We start from the raw sequence: 26,479 nt of genomic DNA on the forward strand, positions 1-26,479 counted from the left end.
TGTAGCTTTCCAGAGTGGCAATCTTTCCCAGCAAATCCATGAGCTATGGCCGGCAAGTAGGCATACCAGCCCCTATCATGGCATATGATGTCACCAGAGAGGAATTTGCACCACACCATTGGCTGTTTTGAGTTTCAATTTCAATGACAATATGCATTGTTAAAAGTCCATGATGAAATTAGGCCACCACAAAGGAGGCCTTAATTCTCAAAAATATAGTTTAATGGAATATTGGCCTTGCTCCGGTTACTGCGCCGCTTCAGGCTGCAATGGTTCCAATGTGGTTTGGGACTTCAAACATCAGCGGCCAGAAATAGTACTCAGCTGTAAGTGCCTGGTTTGTTTCATCATGGATCCCAGTAAAGCAAAGAAGGAGTTGTAACAGTATCATATATCCGGATGGGGTGGTCTTCAGTATGCCGCCGGCCAGGATCCCGTTCGCTGGCATCCCGATCGCTGGCATGCCGACACATTCTCCCTCTTGGGGGTCCACGACCCTCCTGGAGGGAGAATAAATAGCGCAGCGAGCCCGCAAGGGGCTCATTAGTGCTCACCCAGCTGTCGCTATGCTGGCGGTCGGGATCCCGGTGCCAGTATGCTGGCCCCTGGGATCCCGGCCGCCGGCCACTCATACTACACCCATCAGGATGCACATACCCCTGGATGTGACACATTTTGACATTGTGTACCACCAAGAGTGTACTAGCAACATTTGTATTCATTCAATCCTTTGTTTTATGCTTAAACTTATGGGAATACTGGACTGAATTTGTCTGGTCCTGATGGGGATGATTTAACTTACATATGATCTTCAGATTGGAGGTTGGAGGTTATCTGTACCTCAGTATTTCTTATATCATACACATTGCAGTTTATGGATTTACCCCTGAGGAAATCATTTTGACAAAATGCGTTGGTTATTTTATCAATTCCAACGGTATCTTCCTGTCTTGAAGGCTTTGAGCCATTTACAAGTGGACAAGACCTGGAAAGATTTTTTGTATTGGAATCAACTGATGATTTGATGTATAAACTGCATTTGTACGTAACTATGTATACCGATGGTTTCTAAACTTTTTTGAATCACGACGACCTAGAGTATCAAAATTTCTTTCACGGCACCCCTATGCCAAAAGTTTCTTATTGAGAAATTTAGAAAGAAATATTAAATTAAGTAAATTGTGTTTATATGTCATCCTTAGGTTCAATTGTGTGATGAGGGATAAGATTTGCTTCAGGTTGTCCACATATTTTATGATTGACAGCCACCAGCACTGGTTTTGCCTATTATGTTGACCATAAATAATTTGATTTGGTCCTGGACCACCAATCCAAGGCACACCTGCAAGTGTTCCGAGGTACCCCAGGGTGCCACGGCACACAGTTTGAGAAACACTGATGTATACTTTTACATGACACTGTAATGGGTCAGAATTTTTATTAAAAAACAAGATTATTTGATTGTTGATTATTGCATAATGTTGCATATGTAAGTTGGTACCACATAACATTCAGTTAGCACCGTCAGATTCTACTATATCATATTACTTTTAGAACCCATGCTAAAAGGTTCTTTTTCTTGAGGTGCTGCTCAGTCCTATTTTAGCGCAAGACAGGGCATTTTATATATATATATATATATATATATACACACACACACACACACACACACACACACACACACACACACACACACACACACACACACAGTATACAGTATATATCCTTTCTTTAGTTTGCATTTTAGAGATTACGGAGGTCATTATAAGTATTCCTGTCTGTAAATTGTTTTAGCCAATTAACACAATCTCTCCATCATAGGCAGGACAATAAAAAGAGTGAAAGCCACAGCAAAAATATGTAAATGTGTTCTCTTTGTAATGCATATGCAGCAATACATTTACATGGCCAGCAAATAAAGGCTGAGATAATAAGGTAATCACACCTTTGTTTTTCATTATTATTATTTTTTTACATTCTGTTTGTGGTGCTCTTTTAGGGAAGTTTTAACACCAGGTAAATCTATTAAAGAACCAATAAACCATTGATATGCCTGAATAAATCCATATCAAGCCACACCACAACTGAGACCAAATAAGCTTCCGTTTTCATATGGATGTGTAAATTATAATTTGGGCAGATGCATCATGCACTATATAGCATCTATGCATTAAATACTACTGAATAAGTACCAACATTTCAGGGACAACTGCATCTATCTATTCAATAAAAAAAAGAATAGATGATGATTCCAAAATACTAGGAAAATAAATCCATATCTGAATATTAAATCTAAATCAATGTATACTCTATTAATGAATATACTCTAATTTACTAATGAATAAATAAAAAAATGCTGGTCATTTAAGAAATATAATGTCTCTAGCTATAGAAGAGTTAAACTCAGAGAAAAATTTAACAAAAAGCAGTTTTGGATTTAAAAAAAAATGCTGTTGTGTTTAGTACATTTCTTCATGGTAAAAGTGTCACATATTTAATGCCTGTGTGACAATGAGGTAGCACACTGTGATAATGGCTGCAGCCTCCTACCTCTGTCTTTTTGGAATTTTAAACTTTTTCCCTTTGCTAAGAGTTGGTTTGATGACAATTCTTAATTAGCAAGAAATATTCTCTGTTTGTGGAAGGTTTAAATCAAGATTAATACAGACTACAGCACAGATTTACTGTGATAAAAAAAAATCTATTCAACTCTATAATTCTACACTCTCAATCTCTTGGAATATACAGAGAATATAACCGTGAAGCCTGCTCTTCCTATATCACATTAGCAGCAGACAATAGAGAACATAAAATATTGCAAAACAATCACAAAAACAGCCCAGTGTTTCTAAGCACAAGGGAGCTAGAATGTAAATGCCTATGAAACAAAACATGTTTTCTTCTGTTTAATGCTGGTAGCTCTAGCACCTTCTATAGATGCTACAGTCATGTACAGCTGAAGGTTTGTTTTCATCCAGTGTGGGACAGTGACTAAAGCATATATTCAATTCATGTCGGAACCTTTCCGATGGAAAGGATCCGACATGTGAGTATTCAATGTAGCGCCAAACCTGACAGGTTTGGCCCATTCCAAACAACGGCAATCCGACTTTTTTTTAAAGTCGGATTGACATTGTCGGAAACGGAGCTATAACCTGTTGAGTTTGGCCGCGCTTCCGACAATATACATGGATCGGCGTCTTAAGCCGCCTATCTGCGTGCTTTCCGACAGGTTTCTGACAAGTCGGATTTCCCGACTTGTCGGAAAAAAAGGGGGCATCATTGAATAGGTCGGAACCCCTTCTGATCTTAAACAGTCAGAAACTGGCGTCTTTCCCACAAGACGGCACTTTCCAACTTCAATTGAATACCCCCTTATGAGTGAAAGGTTAGCAAGTCCTAAAAGTCCAGACAGCGAGATGCATTTCAGAGTTGATTTATTGTATTAGTTACAGTTTAATATTGCTCTCAGTCTGGGAAGGTTCCCACTTCTCAGTAATGCTTCAGATGAACTGATCGGCAGTGGTTATACTTTATTAAAGTTAGAATTTCCCTTAAAAAGTGGGCACCAAGGTGGGTTAATTAAGTGTTTTCCCAAGAAATTACTGTAGTTCACGGGTGGGCACTCTTAGTATCTTTTAACTACATGGCTCCACCAAGTTTCTGTAGTGCTGCACAGGGAAAAATACAATGACATAAATAAACAATACAATATATAAAGTTTCAACAAACAATACACTAAAAAATTAAAAATATATAATGATACAACTGGGTGACAGTAATTAACGCTAGTAATCAATGTAGCAGTGACCTGGAAAGGCAATCAGAAAGGATCAGAATTGCTGACTGTGAGTGGGAGCATATGGGAGACAAGGAAAAGCAGAGCCAGAAGGATGGAGGGCCCTGCATGTCCTAGTTTACAGCCTAAGGTAAGTGGAGGAATAATGTTGTTCATCTACCAGTGAAAATATATGCATACTTACCTACTCTTCTGGAGGTGGGGAGACTCCCTATTTTTCTGTTGTCCCCTAGACCCCTTGAAGTGTGCGTGGATCCCCTGCATTTCACCCACTTCCTAGTGAAGTGGGCAGGATGGGTAGATACTGGGAATCGTGGGTCCATATGGAGTGGATGGGCCCTAATGACATGACAAGCCCACCTCACCCCCCGAAACCGTCAACTGCATCTTCTCTCCAGGCTTCTCCCAGAGAGGAGAAACCTAAAGTCCTAAAGCATGGATATATGTCATAGCAGAGAGGTGAGGTGAGACAGATGAGGCAGAGCCTTTCCTGTAACACTCCAGTATTAGACAGAGTTTTGACTATATAAAGTATATGAAAAATATAAAGACTATATTATAAATATCTTCTTTGAACTATTCTACTCATTTTTAGTCAAACTCTGGAGAAAAAAAGTCTATGAAAGGCGAGGCAGTACCTCCCGTGCCTATCTTTTCTCTGATGAAAACTCAGCAAATTTCCAGCAGTATATACTGCTGCACCTTTATATAATGCCCATATGCACCCTTGGGCTTATATATTATGTGTAAATCTGGCTCTGGTACTAGCCAGTCCCTGCTGAGCCATTTACCTCACCGCACAGGGGCCATGGGTACTGCTTCTGTAAAGGGACAAGGGAGGCAACATAATAAAAACAGCCATCATTAGCAAAAATGAGAATTTAGACCCAACAGGACATTTTATCAGTAAATCTGATGACAGCCATTAGAAGAGACAACAATTTGAGCGAATGTAAATCAAAATGTTACTGGTAAACACATAAAACACAATAGTATTAAAGAGAACATACAGTACTAAGCACCTGATCAGTAAATCTGAGCCTGCTGAGGCTTGTGATCCCATATTTAAAATATATTTCCTCTGTTGTTACTTAGATTACACTCAATTCCAGTTTTAGCACATTTTCACATTAAATATACAGTGGGGGATATTCAATTGTTTGAAAAGTCAGTTGGGTGTCTGTTTTTACCTATCTAATAGATGCGGAAAAACAGACACCCAACTGACTTTTCAAACATTTGAATTCCCCCCAGTATGTCAGTAAAAAGTAAAAGTTCTCAATTTTCCATAAATTGAAAAAATATTTGAAAACGATGGATGCAATGCCTACAGCCCAGTGTGTCGATCACAAAACAAATTATTTTTATGGAAGATACAAATTTCTTCCTTGGCCACCTGTAACCACTAGATGGCAGGATTGAGACATCTGCAGTTCCTGAACGCAATACGCGCTAATCCCCAATAAACTGCTCTGCTGTCAGAAATAATGCTGCTGTTTGAAATAGAAAAAAACATTGTCTTCAAGCACTGGAATTAATTATACCACATACAGAAAAAAAAAAAAGGACAGAAAAACCCAGCTATGCAAAATACTGCAAGATAACAACAGTCACAAAGCTTTTCTGTGTGCATGATGCCTAATGCAGAGCAGTGTCTATGATGCAGGGCGTAGAATGACCAGGTTCTGTGTTCAGAGTCCAGACCTATTTCTCATTTTGAATACAAGTATGTAAAGTTAACCTAGTTTCTGTATGTACAAAGAACATAGAAATAACACATAAGAAAACTTAGATAAATGACCAATGGGCACTGAGCAATTTATCCAAAACATTTTTTAAAAGAGGGTATGATAAAAAAAAGTGGGTAAGATATGGGAAAACAACTCAGCCCCCTTTGGTCATTTAACCAAGTTTTATTACATACACTTTATATTGTGGGCTTTGGGAGACCCAATGTACTAAGCCTTGGAAAGAAATAAAGTGGACGGAGATAAAGTACCAATCATCCAGCTCCTTTTATTTTTCAAAGACATCCTGTGTTTGGCAGTTAGGAGCTGATTGCTGGTACTTTATGTATGTCTACTTTATCTCTCTCTAAGGTTTAGTACATATACCCCAGTGTAATTTGACTTTGTGGCTGTTTGGTAAGGTTGTGCTCCTGATCCTCACTATCCTTTCATTGTTCACATAGAAATAACACAGATCAGTATTCCCATTCTCTGAATCAGAAAATCTATTGCTTCCCCTTGGATGACAAATGCAATACAATGTTTTATCTATCTATCTATCTATCTATCTATCTATCTATCTATCTATCTATCTATCTATCTATCTATCTATCTATCTATCGATCCATCACATTATCTAATATATCATATTTTGGAGATACTCTCACTCTGCTGAATGCCTCCAGAGGCAATTGAGCTCTTTTGCCAACTTCCTCCAGTTCAAATTCTTCTCCATTCCTATAGCTTCTCTCTTGACTTTGCCACCCACCTTGCCTTCAAAATGAAATCCATCCACCCACCATAATATCACTTCCCTTGGTTCCCCTCTCTCCCCGCCTTATCCTCCCTCTCCCCTACCTCTGGATTTGATGTTTGTGTCCTTCTCTAAGCTTTTCCCCTTAATACCATTCCCTTGTACATCCCCTGTTCCCTCCCTTCCAAGGCTGCTTCCACATTGCCCACTTGGTCAACCTATCCTTCTCCTCTGACACCTTTCCATCATCCTTCAAATATACTTTGGTCATTTTATACGTACATTACCTGTTGTTGAAAGGACATAACTGTAACTGTAGACAACAGAAGACCAGAAACAAATATATGCAACAAAACAGTTATTATTTTCATGCTGTTTTATTTACATAGAAATTATTAATGTATGATAAATTAATATGCAATGTCTTTTTTTAATTTTTTTTAACTTTAGTACTTTTAGGGGCATACAGTGGTGAATTTCCTATTAAGCACATGCCTAGGGGTTCCACTTGCTGTGGGGTGGCACTCAGATGATTGTTTTTCCTGACATTGAAATGTCCCACTGTACTATACCATAGGCCATCTTGAGTGGAGTGTGGACATGAGCAGATTGCCTGTTGTCCTACTTAGTAAATACATAATTAAAAATAAAATTAAATGTCATAGCTCATGGCTTGTTTTATAATTATATCATATTATATTAACCTGCCAATCGCTAAATGATCTTATAGCCAAACAATAAACGTATAACAAAATTGGCCATCTCAAATCATTTTTAATGCAGAAATGTGTAGAATTTATATATATATATATATATATATATATGTATAGCGAGATCAAGTGAAATCCAAAAATATCACTTTCACAATGACTGCATCAGCCAGCTTGCCTGCGTACATCTGCAGGGACCGTCCCGGCATATATATAAAATAGGATTTTAATTACCTACCGGTAAATCCTTTTCTCGTAGTCTGTAGAGGATACTGGGGTCCACATTAGTACCATGGGTTATAGACGGGTCCATTAGGAGCCCTTGGGCACTTTAAGAAATCAATAGTGTGCACTGTCTCCTCCCTCTATGCCCCTCCTACCAGACTCAGTCTAGAAACTGTGCCCGAGGAGACGGACATATCCTGAGGAAGGATGTAACAGAACAGTTTTGAGATTCAAACCAGCACACACAAACAAGAGGAAAGCCATACTAACCAACTTGAACAGGAACAGCAATGGCTGAACCAACAACATTACTTAACAAAGTAACAGTGCAGGAAAAACGAAGCACTGAGCAGGCGTCCAGTATCCTCTACGGACTACGAGAAAAGGATTTACCGGTAGGTAATTAAAATCCTATTTTCTCTTACGTCCTAGAGGATACTGGGGTCCAAATTAGTACCATGGGGATGTACCAAAGCTCCCAAACTGGGTGGGAGAGTGCTGAGGTTCCTGCAGAACTGATTGACCAAACTGAAGGTCCTCAGAGGCAAAGGATCGAACTTGTAGAACTTAGCAAACGTGTTCGAACACGATCAAGTTGCTGCTCGGCAGAGTTATAAAGCCGAGACAAACCGGACAGCTGCCCAGAAAGAACCCACCAACCTAGTAGAGTGAGCTTGTACTTTAGGAACCGGCAATCCTGCCGATGAATAAGCATGCTGGATAGTAAGTCTGATCCAGCGAGCAATAGACTGCTTCGAAGCAGGACACCCAATTTTCTTGGGATCATAGAGAACAAACAGCGAGTCAGATTTCCTGTGACGAGCTGTCCGCTTCACGTAGATCTTCCAAGCCCTCACAACATCCAAGGACTTTGAGGAAGCAGAGGTGTCAGTAAGCACCGGAACCACAATAGGTTGGTTGATATGAATCGCAGACACCACCTTAGGAAGAAATTGCTGACGAGTTCTGAGTTCAGCTCTATCTTCATGAAAAATCAAATAGGGGCTATTGTGAGACAACGCCCCCAGTTCGGACACACACCTTGCAAAAGTTAAGGCCAATAGTGTAACGGTCTTCCACGTAAGAAACTTGAAGTCAACCTCCTGTAAAGGCTCAAACTATTCCGATTGTAGGAACCTCAACATCATGTTCAGATCCCAAGGTGCCGTGGGAGGCACAAAGGGCGGTTGGATGTGCAAAATCCCCTTCAAGAACGTCTGAACCTCAGGGAGGGAAGCCAATTGTTTCTGGAAGAAAATGGATAAGGTCGAAATCTTAACCTTCAAGGAGCCCAAACGTAGGCCCACATCCACACCTGACTGTAGAAAATAGAGAAAACGTCCCCGTTGAAATTCCTCTGCAGGAAATTTCCTGTTTTCACACCACAAGACATATTTTTTCCAAATATGGTGGTAATGTTTAGACGTTACCACTTTCCTGGCTTGGATCAGGGATGGAATAACCTTGTTCGGAATGCCTTTCCGCACTAAAATTTGACACTCAACTTCCATGCCATCAAACGTAGCCATGGTATGTCTTGATAGACGAACGGCCCCTGTTGTAGAAGATCCTCTCGAAGAGGTAGAGGCCACGGGTCCTCTAGGAGCAACTCCAGTAGATCCGCGTACCAGGCCCTTCTTGGCCAATCCGAAGCAATTAGAATTGCTTGAACCTTTTCCCTTTTTATTCTTTTGAGAATTCTTGGGAACAGTGGAAGAGGTCGAAACACGTAAACCATTTGGTAGACCCATGGAGTCACCAGAGGGTCCACCACCACTGCTTGCGGGTCCCTCGACCTGGAACAATACCGCTTTAGCTTCTTGTTGAGAGGAGAGGCCATCATGTCTATCTGTGGATTCCGCACCGACGTGTTAAGGACTCGAACACCTATGGGTGAAGGCCCCACTCTCCTGGATGGAGGTCTTGTCTGCTGAGGAAGTTCGCTTCCCATTTGTCTACTCCTGGAATGAAGATTGCCGACAGCACCACCGCATTTCTTTCTGCCCAGAGGAGAATTCTTGTGACCTCTGACATTCCTGCTCTGCTCTTTGTTCCGCCCTGTCGGTTTATGTACGTTACTGCCGTCACATTGTCCGACTGAACCTGAATGGCGTGATTTTGAAGAAGATGCAATGCCTGTAACAGGGCGTTGTATATGGCTCTAAGTTCCAGAATGTTGATGGGAAGAATTGTTTCCTGACTTTTTAGGTATGATAGCCAGTGTGGGTATGCATTGGTGGTTCAGCGCGCCCCTCACAGCGGGACACACATCTGTGTATGTCCTCTGAGCACCCTGGAGTGCAGCCTGCACTTAGAGCTGCGCTCCTACTCTTGTGCCGCCATTCCCGCTGGCCACCCGCTAACCGGGACGCTGGCACTGTACTCACCACTCTTCTATCTCCTGGCTCTATTAGGGGTGGCGGCGTGCTGCAGGAGGGTACACTCGCCGTGGTGGGGCTTGCGAATGACTCCTTCAGGTGCTCAGTGTCCTCTCAGCGGAGAAACAGGACCATTAAATCTTTAGGAAGTTGGGCCATTCTCCCCCCTAAGTCTCACGAAGCAGGCAGTCTGGTGCCAATCAGACCTGCCTGAAAACAACAAACAGAAAATAAATGCAGAAAACTCTCCAGGAGCTCCCCTAAGCGTGACCGGCTCCTCCGGGCACATTTTCTAAACTGAGTCTGGTAGGAGGGGCATAGAGGGAGGAGCCAGTGCACACTATTGATTTCTTAAAGTGCCCAAGGCTCCTAGTGGACCCGTCTATACCCCACAGTACTAAAGTGGACCCCAGTATCCTCTAGGATGTAAGAGAAATATATATATATATTCATATATATTCGTTTCCACAATTGGGGCCATTATGGTAAATGTGTCCCTTAGAGTATCAAATATTATGATAGTTTTATGACTGGACAAGGCATTTTTTAAATACTACTATTTTCCCTTATTTTTTATAATAACTAAAAAATTTCTATTGCGTAAAATGAACCAATATAGCACTGGCAGAGAACAATATAAAAACTGTACAATATGAGCTTTTTAGTTTTAACTTGGACTGAGAAGAATACTAGCCGCAAGCAAATGGAAAGGGGCGAGATAGAGCTGGAGGTGGGATAGAGAGGGGGTGGGAGTTGGACCAAGGTGACCTGGCATATGTTGGGGCTAATATACTAGTACTGTATAGAAATAATGGATTTTAAATTTGTTATTGTGTGTGAAAGATTAAAGAACGTCCAATGTATCTCAGTCAGTAGTGGGAAGAGACTGATGTGTAATCTCCTGCAAGCATAGTGTCACTATTGCCAATATCTGCACACGTGAGAACTTGAAGTGGATCATTCATATGTATTTTATAGCTGCTGGAAACTAAAAGTGTTCCTGAGAGCGGCAATCTCTTAATCTTTCCAAGTGAGTCGTGTTGAAGTGTGATAAGGGAAAATCAAGGCTTCCTCTAAAAGTATTTAGTAAAACAATAGGTTTTATTAGACCATACAGTATTATTAATATAAACCCATGCTGAATTGGTATTCCTAAAGAAAAAAAGAATGATTGGAGACACTGGGATGTCAGAGACTGAGAGGAATGACTGGCGAGTAGTCAATATTTTTGCTTTTAAATTCATATGTGTAATAGGGATGGTATTGGGATTCCGACACTTGGGATGCCGGTGTTCAGACTACCGACAGAGGCATGCCTACGTGCAGGATTTCAACACTTGTTAGGTAATTACCCTAACCCTAATCCTCAACCCCCCTAACCCTCCTTGATGGTGCCTACTCCCCCCCCCACCCACACACACACACACACACACACACACACACACACACACACACACACACACACACACACACACACTCCACAGGCTAAACCTAACCTTCCCACCCCTGCAGCTTAACTCTAGTCCACCCCAAAGGTGCCTAAACCTAACCCCCTCCCAGCAGCCTTTCCCTAACCTTCTCCCTGCAGCCTAAACCTAAATACCCCACCTCCCTCCAGAGTACTGACCCTTAGCAATCCCGGCATATATACGTTCAGGATCCCAGTGTTCGGGACTCCATCTACTGGGATGCCGAATGCCGGGATCCTGTGTAATACACAGTCTGCCCTAAAAAATGACAATGGCCCTCATTCCGAGTTGTTCGCTCGCAAGCTGCTTTTAGCAGCTTTGCACACGCTAAGCCGCCGCCTACTGGGAGTGAATCTTAGCATAGTAAAATTGCGAACGAAAGATTAGCAGAATTGCGAATAGACACTTCTTAGCAGTTTCTGAGTAGCTCCACACTTACTCGGCAACTGCGATCAGTTCAGTCAGTTTCGTTCCTGGTTTGACGTCACAAATACTCCCAGCGTTCGCCCAGACACTCCCCCGTTTCTTTAGACACTCCCGCGTTTTTCCCAGATACGGCAGCGTTTTTTCACACACACCCATAAAACGGTCAGTTTCCGCCCAGAAACACCCACTTCCTGTCAATCACATTACGATCACCAGAACGAAGAAAAAACCTCGTAATGCCGTGAGTAAAATTCCTAACTGCATAGCAAATTTACTTGGCGCAGTCGCAGTGCGAACATTGCGCATGCGCAATTAGCGGAAAATCGCTGCGATGCGAAGAAAATTACCGAGCGAACAACTCGGAATGACCACCATTGTGGGGTACCATGATGGTATTCTATGGGAAATATTCAAGCTAATATACTTTTGCTTTACTAATCCTAAACATCCCCTCTCCCTTTCACCCACTCCGCCCCTCAACACAAACGCTTTCAGGTGCCATACAATATGCAACTAGAATTCCAAATTGGTACTTACTGTTGGATTGAATGCATATATTTTATACATGGTTAAAATACCTTCTAAAATGTTAGTTATTTAATCTGGAAACTATTTACTGTAATATATAATTTACAAAAAAATATATCAAACTAATAAAATGCAAAAGAATGAAAGGTGCATGTGATTTAAATAGCGATGTACCAAATCCAAAGTTTAGAGTTTTGTAAAATATTAAAAACTTTTTGAAAGGGCTATGGAGTGTTATTTACTAACACTGCCCAAAGGTGCAAATTTGCATTCAACCTATAGTATACATTTAGCAATTCGCTTATATATTTCTAGTGCAGACAACATGTTAGACAATAAGTGCAAGTGTCTGATGATTGATTGCTATGGTTTGATTTCAGTGTAGGATTGTACCTTTGAGTAAACATATGTAATACTCACTGAGACATTTTACCAAACATTTAAATCCTTTGTAAAATATTCTACGGAATATTTAATTCGATTTTTAAATTTCATTAAAAGTAATTATAGGTATTATGGGAAAGCTGTACTAAGCCATGGAGAGTGATAAAGTGGATGGAAATAAAGTACCAACCAATCAGCTCCTACCTGCCATGTTACAGGCTGTGTTTGAAATATCTCTACTTTATCTCTTTACAATGCTTAGTACTTCTTCCCCAATACTGTATTTGATATCAGGAACCAGTAAAATACCATGAATGTAGGATGCACGCATAAGGACTTTTTGAGTTTTAGTTGAAATGAATCACATAGTCACAGAAGGAAAATCTGTTACAGGTTGAGTATCCCTTATCCAAAATGCTTGGGACCAGAGGTATTTTGGATATGGGATTTTTCCGTATTTTGGAATAATTGCATACCATAATGAGATATCATAGTGATGGGACCTAAGTCTAAGCACAGAATGCATTTATGTTTCATATACATCTTATACACACAGACTGGAGGTCATTTTAGCCAATATTTTTTATTACTTTGTACACTAAACAAAGTGTGTCTACATTCACACAATTCATTTATGTTTCACATACACCTTATACACACAGCCTGAAGGTCATTTAATACAATATTTTTAATAACTTTGTGTATTAAACAAAGTTTGTGTACATTGAGTCCTCAAAAAACAAAGGTTTCACTATCTCACTCTCACTCAAAAAAGTCTGTATTTCGGAATATTCCGTATTTCGGAATATTTGGATATGGGATACTCAACCTGTACTTATAATTCTTACACGTTTCACAGTATAGAGATGGGAGTCAGCTGTAGAGCTACAGTACCTGGAAGCATTGAATACTGTGAAACGCTTTAAAGGTGATCTTAGAAATTATTTATTCTGTGTAAATACCTGATTAATTGCACAACACATTTCCATATATTCTGACTGAGATAACTGTAATTGATCTGCACTGGAAGTTTCTGTTCAACAACTGAATAGCGTTGTTCTGATGTTTATGAGAATGGTTAGTCAGGAGTTTACCATATCTGTATGTGTATGCTATCATCATCACCTGGCGCTAACTGGGCCTTTTATGTGTATGGATACAAATGATGGGTATCTAGTCTCTGGGTGAATATGATGAGCTTCTGCATAGCTGTGTTTATTGGTCCCTTCACGATTCCTATAGAAACTTCCTGAATTAATTTCTCTTTGCCAACAACAGAATGGATATATTTTATCAATGGTGATATTTTTGTAGATGCAAATAAAATAATTGGTTAAAAAAAACAAACCCCAGAAGCTCTGTACATTAGATAAATAAGCTAATAAAACAGGGAGAGATAGTCCCGGCTGATTCCCACTCCAACAGGCTTGCAATGACCTTGGCATCCATCTGCTACAGTGAAAACCAGCCTCAAGATGGACAGCCGTCTAGTCATTACATCTGGCTGTGTGGGACCCTCTGTTATAGTGGGAGTATGCCCAGTCCGGGTAGACACTATGGAGCACCTTACAAAAAAAAAAAAAACCAACATGGCCACCCACTGCTAAATACTATTAGTACTGCGGTGAAAGATACTGGGCTCCTCTCTCCAATTCTGGATTTTGGGTACTGGAGCAACAAGGAGTGATAACTCTGACACCTTTGTGATCCAGTATATTTACAAGTGGTTGATAAGACCCAATGCTATTGTAACAAAATATGTCAATAAAACACACACACACACACACACACACACACACACACACACACACACACACACACGCACACACATTAATTGTTAAACGTTTATTAAAATAAAAACTCTCCAAACCCTCGTTCACAAATTTCTTGATAAAAAAAAAAAATATTATTTGTATTCCAAGAGCATTATAATCTACTGGGATTTCTTTTTGTAATACAGTAGCATTTCTTCATGTAATACAGTGAGTATTCTTCTTGTAATCCTAGAGAATACAATGAAACCCAAGGTGTATGTCCTTAGTTTGTAATGCAATGGGAAATGTTCTTTTTTTGCAATTCAAGTGAACTTCTTTTTATAATCTTTAGAAATTTTATTTTATTTGTAATCCATAGAAATTATTCTAGTAATCCAGGGAATTCTTCTTGTAATCATTGAGAAAGTCTTCTTTTTGTAATCCGTAGGGAAAAACCCCGAAATAACTATGATGGATGATTGTGAATTACTGTGCTCGGAGCACTGACACACAATGACTGAGGACTGAATGGACTCCTATTAGAAATTTAGCCAATTATTAGCGGCTTCTCATGGTAGCCACAATGGGATTCACTGTAGGCAGTGGCAAACGCAGGATTTCTAGAGGGGGTTTTTCAAATGCAGTCCACAATCTCCCTCTCTGTATAAGTCTGGGGGAGTGGCAGAAGAACCTAGTAATGACCCTGGACATTAATGTAGACATTGGTCTTTTTATACACTGTATACTGTATGGAATACAGGATTAATATTTAACACTATAGATGGTGTATAGCATAGGCTGTATCAAACATATTTAAATAATCTAAGTAAGTGGTCAAGAAAAGGTTAAACATACCATAATAAATAAATAAATACACAAACATAACAGAACCAGTACTGGACTTTCTAAGCACACATTCTCCCACCTCATGGTAAGGCTCCTGTCTCTTCTGCCTGCTAGCTACTCTCTGGTCCAGTGCACTAACTGAGCACTCAGATCCACACACACACACACACACACACACACACACACACACACACACACACACACACACACACACACACACACACACACAGTAAACTTGGTAAAAGAAGCTGCTACCACTTGGCATGTGGATGTGCAGCAGCTCTGCTCTGTCCCTTAAACTGTGTGATGTGGCAGCAGCTCCTCTAGTAGCTGTAGTATATACCATTGCTATTGTTGTCATAATTTGAGCCACTTGCCAAGAGGAGGGGTTTTTCTGGGCAACTGGAAACCCCCCCTGCATTTGCCTATGACTGTAGGTACTGCTTTTATAACACAAACATGCTGGTATGGGAAAGAATGTGATTAACAATTCTGTGAAACTCTATGTTTGTGTACATTGAATGAAATTTCTACATGTACCACTGAAAATAATGGTCCATTTCAATGGTGTGCGTTATTAGGGAAAATACAGCACAATGTTGTTGCAATTGCATGTGATAACTCTTAATGAGTATGTACACTATGCTTTCCGACAGAGATGAATGGGTGTTTTTAAAAACAATGATACACTTTGAATGCCCTAAAATTGATCAAGTAGTATCCAAAAAGATCCATCACAACACAAACACAAGCATAAATGCAATTGGACATGAATACATAGAATATGCTTGATTTTCCATGTGTTTGCATGCTTTGCATATCACTTAAAACTATAAGTCAGGTACAGATTTTATGCCATTGTGAATAACCTGAAATTAAATAGTCTTAGTTATCAAAGAATGACACTTTCTAAATACAATAAATTCACCATAGATTAATTTCTTATTACTTCTGGAACCAATTGATCTAAATATACATTTTATTATGATACAATAGTCTTCTATCTGCAAACTTTTTTTATCTGTGATATGGGTCCATTAATCTATTGTAAATGGTTTTCTCATTCAGGATGCAGTAAATTTAGGATGAGTCTCATCTAATGCATTTTAATTTATATGCTGGCAACTACTTGTAATAATGAGAGCTATTTTCTTTATTGTTGGGAATTTCTTCCTATGGCCCCTTTGAAAGAGATGTTCAAATCACCATTTTAGTGCATTGTGTACATTTGTTACTGGATTCAAGATGACCCTCCCTCATACATCCAGATATACTTTCTATAGGCTCAACAGGGACTGCAGTTCCTGTTTATATAAGGTGCCAGAAGGGTTCTATAGTTCCATACAGGGCGGTGGAGACATCCACAGAGCCCAGGTACTGGAGGGACATGACCATATCCCACAGTAGCCATGGCCATCTCCCAGCAAACTACTACGTGCAGCACTGCATGCTGCAAATAGGGACATTTGTCTCCCTCAACAGCCAGCCAGGATGCCTCCCAGGTCTCATCAACAGGCCCAGGCAATTACCCATAATATCGAAAATAGTTAGAATAATCCTGAACATTTTCTATATTCTGTATATTTACTAGAGATGTGCGGTTCGGTTCTCCAGAAATTCTAATCAACCTGAATTTTGTGGATCTGAACCAAACCAAAACCCGATCCAGATCTACCAAGGAGATCCAATCCAAACCGAGTCCTGGTTCAAATCTTCGAGCAGTTAAGAATTTGGATTTTAAATCAGAATTTCGGGTTTTGAATAGCAAAAAATACATGATTTTAGCTGTTTTTACCGATTCTTATCAATGATTATACATTTTTTTATTAATTTTAAATCAACATGAAAGCAAAACAAAACATTAAGGGTGGTTTTGCAAATTCAAAAGACAAAGATGAAACCAGATCCGAAACCAAAACCAAAGCACAGGGGTCCACGCATATCTCTAATATTTATGAGTGATATTGGAAACTAATTTTGCCAATAAAATAACTTGAAATACAGATCAAGTTTTAAAGAAAAAAAAATCCCATATAAAAAAACACTAATCAATAAAATGGCTAATTACCTTCAAGACCAGCCAAGCTAGACAGCCTACAAATGAAACTTATAAGATATAGAAAGATTTGTAGACTTCAGTGAGCAAACATTGCTATAGACTCCAAGAACGGTAAATTTCTATTTACACTCTATACTGTATACCATGTTTTCTTGGAAGAACTAATGTCCATTACGGGTTCTAGCAGCAAAACGTGTTGTCTCTTGTTGGTTTTTTATTTTTCACTTGTGAACTGACATTTGATAATCAACAAGGAGGGGAATGGATCAGAGGTGTACAGTATCTTTAGGAAACAGCAAACAGGAACCCTGTATTTCCCTTTATAACATCTCACACAACAGTGCGCCCTTGTGTTGAGTCACATTTCCTTCCTCTGAGCAGGACAAGATGTCAGCATGCCCATGTACTGTATTTATTTTTGTATACAACGCAACCTGCGCAAAGAGTAATATACAAAGTACCATGAACATCTAATAATAATAATACTGACACTGAAGCTTGGTTTGTTCTGTACGGATTTATAAACATCTCACTGTAATACACGGGATGTCCAGTATTAAAATAATTATATAAATATATTGGTGTGCTCTGGGGTAATGTGCTAGCTATCAGTAAGAGTTGGCACATTGCATGTCACATGCGTATGTAAAGGGTAGAAGCGAATTTAGGTATTACTGAAATTCAACAAACTGTTTATATATCAATGTCCTGATTCTGTGATACTCGATGAGACTTGTAATCTGTTTGATGAGTGTTCTTAATAAATGCAGTCACTGTGTGGTTTATAATTCAGAGGGGATGGTCCTATTATGTTACTGTCCGTCATAGATGGGATTGTCCACACGTTCATGCAGTGAGTCCTCCTGGCAAGTGTCCGTTCTATCTCCTCTTCCCTACTATTGCACTACCTAACTCTTGTGACACCTCAAACAATCAGAAGAGGCACCATCTCAGGAACAAAGGGGCAGATTTATTAAGCCTAATGAAGTGATAAAGTAGAAGGTGATAACGCAACAGCCAATCAGCTCCTAACTTCCATGTTACAGGCTGGGTTTAAAAAATGACATTTAGGAGTTGACCGGCTGGTACATTATCACTAGAGATGAGCGGGTTCAGATCTACGAGATCCGACCACCCCGAACGAAGCAAAATGTCATCATCTGACTGTCGGATTCTTGCGGGTTTTGGATTACATATAAAGAACCACTCATTGCCGTTATTTTCACTCCGGACTTGGAGAGTGAGGGAGACAGACCTCTGTCTCTCTGTGGGTGGTGGCGTCAGGTGGGGTCTTTAGGGGTGCTGTCCTGTGTGCTGTTAGGGGTGTCCTGTGCTGTTAGGGGTGCTGTCCTGTCACTGTGGTGTCCTGTGCTGTAAGGGGTGCTGCAGCTGTACATGGGTGTTGCTGTCCTGTCAAATACAGGGGTGCTGAGAAAATAAATGTACATTGGCCCTGTCTTGTATGCTGTAAAACTACAGGGGTGCTGTGAAAATAAATGTACACTGGCCCTGTCCTGTATGCTGTAAATATAGAAGGGGTTCTGTTGTTAAAATAAATGTACACTGGCCCTGTCTTGTTTGCTGTAAAATTACAGGGTTGTTGTGAAAATAAATGTACACTGGCCCTGCTTTGTATACTGTAAAAATACAGTGTTTGTGTGAAAATAAATGTACACTGGCCCTGTCCTGTATGCTGTAAAAATACAGGGGTGCTGTGAAAATAAATGTACACTGGCCCTGTCCTGTATGATGTAAAAATACAGGAGTGCTTTTGTTAAAATTTGCCCATTAGTGTGCTTTTTTGGTTTGCTAACAAACCTGAATAAACCCCAATGTCTCTGATACACTTTTAGCAGATGCACACTTTTTGTCACCCTTGTCCCTATGCGTTCCTGTGCACAGATTTGCTCAAAAGTATGTGAATCATCCTTAAAGATAAAAAAAGCACACACACTGAGGCATGAAATAGATTTATGTTGCCCTTGGTTATTTTGGATGAAGGGGGTAATTCAGACCTGATCGCTTGCTAGCGGTTTTGCAGCGCTGTGATCAGGTCAGAACTGCGCATGTGTATGCACTGCAATGCGCAGGCGCGTCGCACGGGTACAAAGTGGATCGTTGCTGTGCGATGGGTTTTACGAAGAGTCCATTCGCACAGCCGATCACAAGAAGATTGACAGGAAAAATGCATTTGTGGGTGTCAACTGACTGTTTTCAGGGAGTGGTTGGAAAAACGCAGGCGTGTCCAAGCATTTGCAGGGCGGGTGTCTGACGTCAATTCCGGTCCCAGACAGGCTGAAGTGATCGCAGCGGCTGAGTAAGTCCTGGGCTGGGCAGAGACTGCACAAGTTTTGTTTGTACAGCTCTGCTACACATGCGTTCGCACACTTGCACAGCTAAAATACACTCCCCTATAGGCGTCGACTATCTGTTCGCAGCGCTGAAAAAAACCCCTAGCGAGAGATCAGGTTTGAATTAGGCCCGAAGAACCTAATGTGATGCAATTCAGCGCAAATCGCATCATCGGCCGCCCAGTCCACCCACTTTACTCTGTAAGTAGGTGGAAGGGTGGCAGTAGCATCCAGCTGTGGGAGACTTCCCCATTTTTTTCCGGGTGGCCGAAAGTGCCACCCGATTTTTGGGAGGATAGGTAAGTGTGAAGTATATACTGCACTATACAAGTATGAACAATAGTTTGCTTTTATGCAGGCTAATTGGATCTGATCCAAGAACATATATTTAAAGCACAGAACTGTAAATCCAAATTTATTAGGTCAGTTTGCCAAAATATTTTGGGAGTTGGCATTTAATATATGTATTTTTTTAATTTATGGTTTATTTCTAAAAATTGTGTTAGTGCAAAGAACTGCATTCATAAAAAGTCCAGTGTGATATATTATATTATATTATACTATTACTATGCAGTAAAGTGAAAGGAATCTTAAATCAATCTACTGAAACACTTTGTTATTTATATACCACTGTATTCTGGAATATAATATTTAATAATAATTTGGATAAAACATGAATACTAGAGATGAAAATAGGTACAATTTTATTGCATCTAAAATCACAATCCTTTGAGTTTACAGTATTAGCAAAACATTTTCCCCTGCTAGAGTCTGCACTCTGAGATCATGAATCAGTTGGGCAGCCAACTGTTAGCCGTGTTTTTCACATAACCAGTTCTATTTTTAGACTGAATTGTAGGAAGTGTGCAGCTTTCATAGATGGGAGAGATGCAGAAAGCTTTGCTGCATGGTAACGTGCCAACCCGAGAGATGTTTGGCCTTCAGACAGCGAATTACAGGGAAAATAAGAAAGTCCGTAGCAATAGACTGACAGTTGTTTCATGCGTTTTCATGTGTAGTTCTATATAATTTTGGTAATTAGCGTTATTATTGGTTGAGCCACGTAAATAACCAAATAATATACACATATATATATATATATATATATATATATATATATATATAGTGAACAGATCGGGGTGAGAAGGGCCGTCTCCTGGGGTAGACGGGTGTACTTTCTTACAGCAGCCCAAATGGAGACACACCAGTCTGGGGTGTCTGGGGCAAATAGCCTCAGCTATTTTTATTTGCAGCAAAAATAAATCAAAACATAAACATAAATCCTAGTCCATCTGGGGACTAACTATATACATGGTTTGGCTTTGTGTTTGGGTTCATTGTCCTGCTGCAGAATAAATTTGGAGCCATTCAGGCACCTCCCTGGTGGAATTGCATGATATATAAGTACCTGCCTGTAGCCAACAGCTCCCTCTGGACATTCTGTATAGAACATCCGGGTCATCTGGGGTGGTTTCCAGGTACTCGGACCCGCCCCTTGTACTTCACTGGCCTGTACCTATGAAACCGGTCCAATAGTCCAAAAGTAAAAAGTTGATTAATACATTTTAAAAATGATTTGCTGCATAAAGATGGCATTTTGTACCTATGTAAACTGCAATCAATACTACACAGCTCTTTTAACTATATATATATATATATATATATATATATATACATGTACATATGTGTCCTTGTCCATCTTTGCTCATGCTGCATCATGTATGCCATGAAAAAGGGGCACACCAGAGGGCACATGTTTACATGGTGCGAACAGTGCTGCAGAGTGGCACATGCACACAAGTGGACACATATATTTCATGTATCTGTGATGAGAGTGCAGGACTCTTTGAGATATATATATATATATCTATATCTCTTCCTGACTGACATGAGCAGATGACCCAGGGATAGGCGCAGTGAAAGTGTTAGCCATTGGACCTTTTTTGTACTTATTCCTGTATGCAAACAGTTATTCTTGCTGTGATAAGAGGGATTTGCTTCAGATTCCGTGCAGGGTCCACTGCTGACTTTTCTTTCCGCGGTTATGGATTTTTAATTATTTATGGTGAAAACGGGTTTTCCTTTACACTTTTTCTACTCGGTCTGAATTATACTAAAGTTTGGTGACGTTTAGTGCGGATCATATATCGAGATGAAAAAAGTCTCTTGTTTCACTACGATTCAAGCTTTACACTTGTCCATTTTGATTTTGAGCAATCTTCATATGTGTAGAGGTGATAATCAGCCTCCAAAATCATTAAGATTTGAGTAATAGAACCAAATTTATTGAACACAAATTGGAAATTTAGATTGGGTAATACGCATCCTTCTGTGAATCCTTTTTGAAATAATCTGGGTAGCTACCTATGTGGATCCCAACTTGCTAAAAAAATCTTTTAGACATCACATTATTTTATCCCCTGAAGAAATCCGTCAGGATGAAACACGTAGGGTTTATCGATTATTGTACACTACCCGTTTGCTTTGAAATAACCCCCTTTGAGCTTTCAACGTTAAGGTGAGGAGGTTATTCCTTTATACCACCTAAGCAATTTGGTTGGTGTGTGCCCAATTGATTATGTGCTTTTAAAACAGTTGTTATACAAGATCATGGGCTTGATGCATCATCGCTTATAAAGTGATAAAATGTAGAGTGAGAAAGTGCCAGCCAATCAGGTCATAAATGCCATGTCAGAGGCTGTGTTTGAAAAATGGCAGTTAGGAGCTCATTGGCTGGTACTTTTTCACTCTCCGTTTTATCACTTTACAAGCGATGGTGCATCTAGCCCCATGTATTGAAAACTCTTTCTCTTACGTCCTAGAGGATGCTGGGGACTCCGTAAGGACCATGGGGTATAGACGGGCTCCGCAGGAGATAGGGCACCTAAAAAGAACTTTGACTATGGGTGTGCACTGCCCCTCCTCCAGACCTCAGTTAGATCTTGTGCCCAGAGGAGAATGGGTGCACTGCAGAGAGCTCTCCAGAGATTTCTGTGGAAAAATAATTTTGTTAGGTTTTTTATTTTCAGGGAGTCCTGTTGGCAACAGGCTCCCTGCATCGTGGGACCGAGGAGAGAGAAGCAGAGCTGGCTTGTCAAGTTGGGCACTGCTTCTAAGGCTACTGGACACCATTAGCTCCAGAGGGAGTCGGAACACAGGACTCACCTGGGGTTCGTCCCGGAGCCGCGCCGCCGTCCTCCTCACAGATGCCGAAGATAGAAGCCGGAGAGAGAAGGCAGAAGACATCTTAGGCGGCAGAAGACATCAGATCTTCATGCTGCGCGCCATTGCTCCCAGTCACACACACACAGAGCAGCACTGAAAGGTGCAGGGCGCAGGGGGGGGGCGCCCTGGGCAGCAATAAACCTCTCATTTTGGCACAAATACAGTGGATTAGACTGCGGAGGCAGTAAATCTATGATCCCCCGCCATTTTATTGAAAAATCACTGGGACCGAAGCCCGCCGTCGGGTGGGCGGGGCTTGATCCTCAGCACTAACCAGCGCAATTTTCTCCACAGAAGCTGCATGAGAGAAAACGCTGGCTCCATGGTCTCTCCCCTGCTGAACACAGGCTGGAAAAAAGAGGAGGGGGGCACATCAGTGACGCAGTGAGTGGGAATTGGCATAATATATATATATATATATATATATATAAAAGCGCTATCTGGACATATTTTTTCCAGTGTTTTAAGCGCTGGTGTGTGCTGGCATACTCTTTCTCTGTCTCTCCTTAGGACCTGGTTGGGGTTTTGTCCCCTTATAGGTTAATCCCTGTGTGTGTGGGGTGTCGGTACGTGTGTGTCGACATGTCTGAGGCGGAAGGCTTCTCCAAGGAGGAGGTGGAGCAAATGAGTGGTGTGTCCCCGTCGGTTGTGCCGACTCCAGATTGGATGGACATGTGGCATATGTTGAATGCAAGTGTGGCATCTTTACATAAAAGGCTTGATAAGGCTGTTTTAGGGGGGACATCAGGGGGTCAATCCTCAGATTGGACCGACTCACAGGGCCCGTCGGGGTCTCAAAAGCGTCCCTTAACACAAGACACTAATACCGACACGGATTCTGATTCCAGTGTCGACTATGACGAAATAAAATTGCACCCTAGGGTGACTAAAACCATTCAGTGTATGATTGTGGCAATAAGGGATGTGTTGCATATTGTGGATGAACCCTCGGTCCCCGACACAAGGGTACACATGTTTAAGGAAAAGAAACAGATTATTAACTTTCCCACATCTCATGAATTAAATGAATTCTTTGGAAAAGCTTGGGAGACTCCGGATAAGAGACCGCAGATCCCCAAAAGAATTTATATGGCATACCCTTTCCCTAAGCAGGACAGGGAGATTGGGAATCACCCCCCACTGTGGACAAGGCCCTGACGCGCTTGTCCAAGAAAGTGGCGCTACCGTCTCCGGACACAGCGGCCCTTAAGGACCCTGCAGATCGCAGGCAAGAAACTACCTTGAAGTGTATTTATTCTCATACGGGTGCTGTGTTAAGACCGACAATTGCGTCGGCATGGGTGTGTAGCGCAACTGCAGCTTGGACAGATGAGCTGACAGATCAATTTGATAATATGGATAAGGATACTATATTCCTAACTCTAGCCCATATTTAAGACGCAGTCTTATTTATGAGGGGTGCTCAAAGGGACATTAGATTGCTAGCTTCTAGGGCCAATGCCATGTCTATCTCAGCGAGAAGATCCTTATGGACTCGCCAATGGACGGGTGATGCGGATTCCAAGAAACATATGGAAGTACTACCCTATAAGGGGGATGTATTGTTTGGGGATGGGCTGACGGACCTGGTTTCCACAGCTACAGCAGGTAAATCAAATTTTTTACCATATATTCCCCAACAGCAAAAGAAAGTAACACCCTATCAGATGCAGTCCTTTCGGTCGCACAAGTCCAAAAGAGGTCGGGGATCCTCTTTCCTCGCCAGAGGTAAGGGCAGAGGCAAGAGAGCACCTGCTGCGGCTGGTGCCCAGGAACAAAAGTCCTCCCCGGCTGCTCCAAAACCCACAGCATGACGCTGGGGCTCCCCTGAGGGAGTCCGCACCGGTGGGGGCACGTCTTCGACTTTTCAGTCAGGCCTGGGTCAGTTCGGACCTGAATCCCTGGGTGTTGGAAATAGTTTCCCAGGGTTACAAATTGGAATTCGAGGAGGTGCCCCCGAGCCGTTTTTTCAAATCGGCCCTACCAGCTTCCACATCGGAAAGGGATGTAGTGTTAGCTGCAATTCAAACGCTGTGTATACAGCAAGTGATAATCAAGGTTCACCTGCACCAGCAAGGAAAAGGTTACTATTCAACCCTATTTGTGGTCCCGAAACCGGACGGTTCGGTCAGACCTATTTTGAATCTGAAATCCCTAAACCTGTACATAAAAAGATTCAAATTCAAAATGGAATCTCTCAGAGCGATAATAGCCAACATGGAGGAGGGGGAGTTTATGGTATCTCTGGACATAAAGGATGCGTACCTTTATGTCCCATATATGCCCCCCATCAGGAATACCTGAGATTCGCTGTACAGGATTGTCATTACCAATTTCAGATGTTGCCGTTTGGACTTTCCACGGCCCCGAGGATTTTCACCAAGATAATGGCGGAAATTATGGTGGTCCTGCGCAAGCATGGAGTCACAATTATCCCATACTTGGACGATCTCCTGATAAAAGCGAGATCAAGGGAGAAACTGCTGAGCAGTGTGGCGCTCTCTCTGAGAGTGCTCCAGCAACACGGTTGGATTCTAAATCTACCGAAGTCACAGTTGATTACGACAACTCGACTACCGATCCTAGGTATGATACTGGATACGGAACAAATGAAGGTCTTCCTCCCAATAGAGAAAGCCCAAGACATCCAGAACATGGTCAGAGACCTGCTAAAACCGAAAAGGGTGTCAGTTCACCAATGCACTCGAGTTCTGGGGAAAATGGTGGCGGCCTACGAGGCCATTCCCTTCGGAAAGTTCCATGCAAGGACTTTTCAATGGGACCTTCTGGACAAGTGGTCCGGGTCCCATCTGCACTTACATCGGAAAATAACTCTGTCCCCAGGGATCAGAGTGTCACTCCTGTGGTGGTTGCAAAGTGCTCACCTCCTGGAGGGTCGCGGGTTCGGAATTCAGGATTGGATCCTGGTTACCACGGATGCGAGCCTCCGAGGATGGGGAGCGGTCACACAAGGAAAGACCTTTCAGGGGCCTGGGTCAGACCAGGAGTAGTGTCTACACATCAATGTGTTGGAACTCAGGGCCATTTACAACGGTCTTCGACAAGCGGAGAGTTTTCTTCGAAACCTACCGGTTCTGATTCAATCAGACAATGTCACAGCAGTGGCTCATGTGAACCGCCAAGGCGGGACAAGAAGCAGAGTCACGATGGCGGAAGCCACTAGGATCGTCCGCTGGGCGGAAAATCATGTAAGCGCTCTGTCGGCTGTCTTCATTCCGGGAGTGGACAACTGGGAAGCAGACTTCCTCAGCAGACACGATCTCCATCCAGGAGATTGGGGATTTCATCAAGAAGTCTTTGCAGACGTAACACGTCTTTGGGGAACTCCTCAAATAGACATGATGGCGTCACGCCTCAACAAAAAACTTCGGAGGTATTGCGCCAGGTCTCGGGACCCTCAGGCAGTAGCAGTAGACGCACTGGTAACACCGTGGGTGTTCGAATAGGTCTACGTGTTTCCTCCTCTTCCTCTCATCACGAAAGTGTTGAGGATCATAAGACGAAGAAGAGTACAGACGATACTCGTTGTCCCAGGCTGGCCTCGAAGGGCTTGGTACTCGGATCTACAAGAGATGCTCACAGGAGATCCCTGGGCTCTTCCTCTGAGGGAAGACCTGTTGCAGCAGGGGCCCTGTGTATTTCAAGACTTACCGCGGTTACGTTTGACGGCATGGCGGTTGAACGCAGAATCCTAGCGAAAAAGGGGATTCCGGAAGAGGTCATCCCTGCTTTAATAAAGGCTAGGAAGGAGGTGACGGTAAAACATTATCACCGTATCCGGCGAAAGTATGTGTCTTGGTGTGAGACTAAGAATGCACCTACG

At 41.6% G+C, this 26,479-nt stretch overlaps 1 protein-coding gene across 5 annotated transcripts in view; it reads right to left on the reverse strand.

Moving 5' to 3' along the window:
- LDB2 (LIM domain binding 2) overlaps positions 1-26,479 on the reverse strand; it is a 540,533-nt gene that overhangs the window by 13,872 nt on the left and 500,182 nt on the right. The gene's annotated exons all lie outside the window — the stretch shown is intronic.

Source organism: Pseudophryne corroboree, chromosome 1 (assembly GCF_028390025.1).
Source record: "Pseudophryne corroboree isolate aPseCor3 chromosome 1, aPseCor3.hap2, whole genome shotgun sequence".
Taxonomy (NCBI): Eukaryota; Metazoa; Chordata; class Amphibia; order Anura; family Myobatrachidae; genus Pseudophryne; species Pseudophryne corroboree.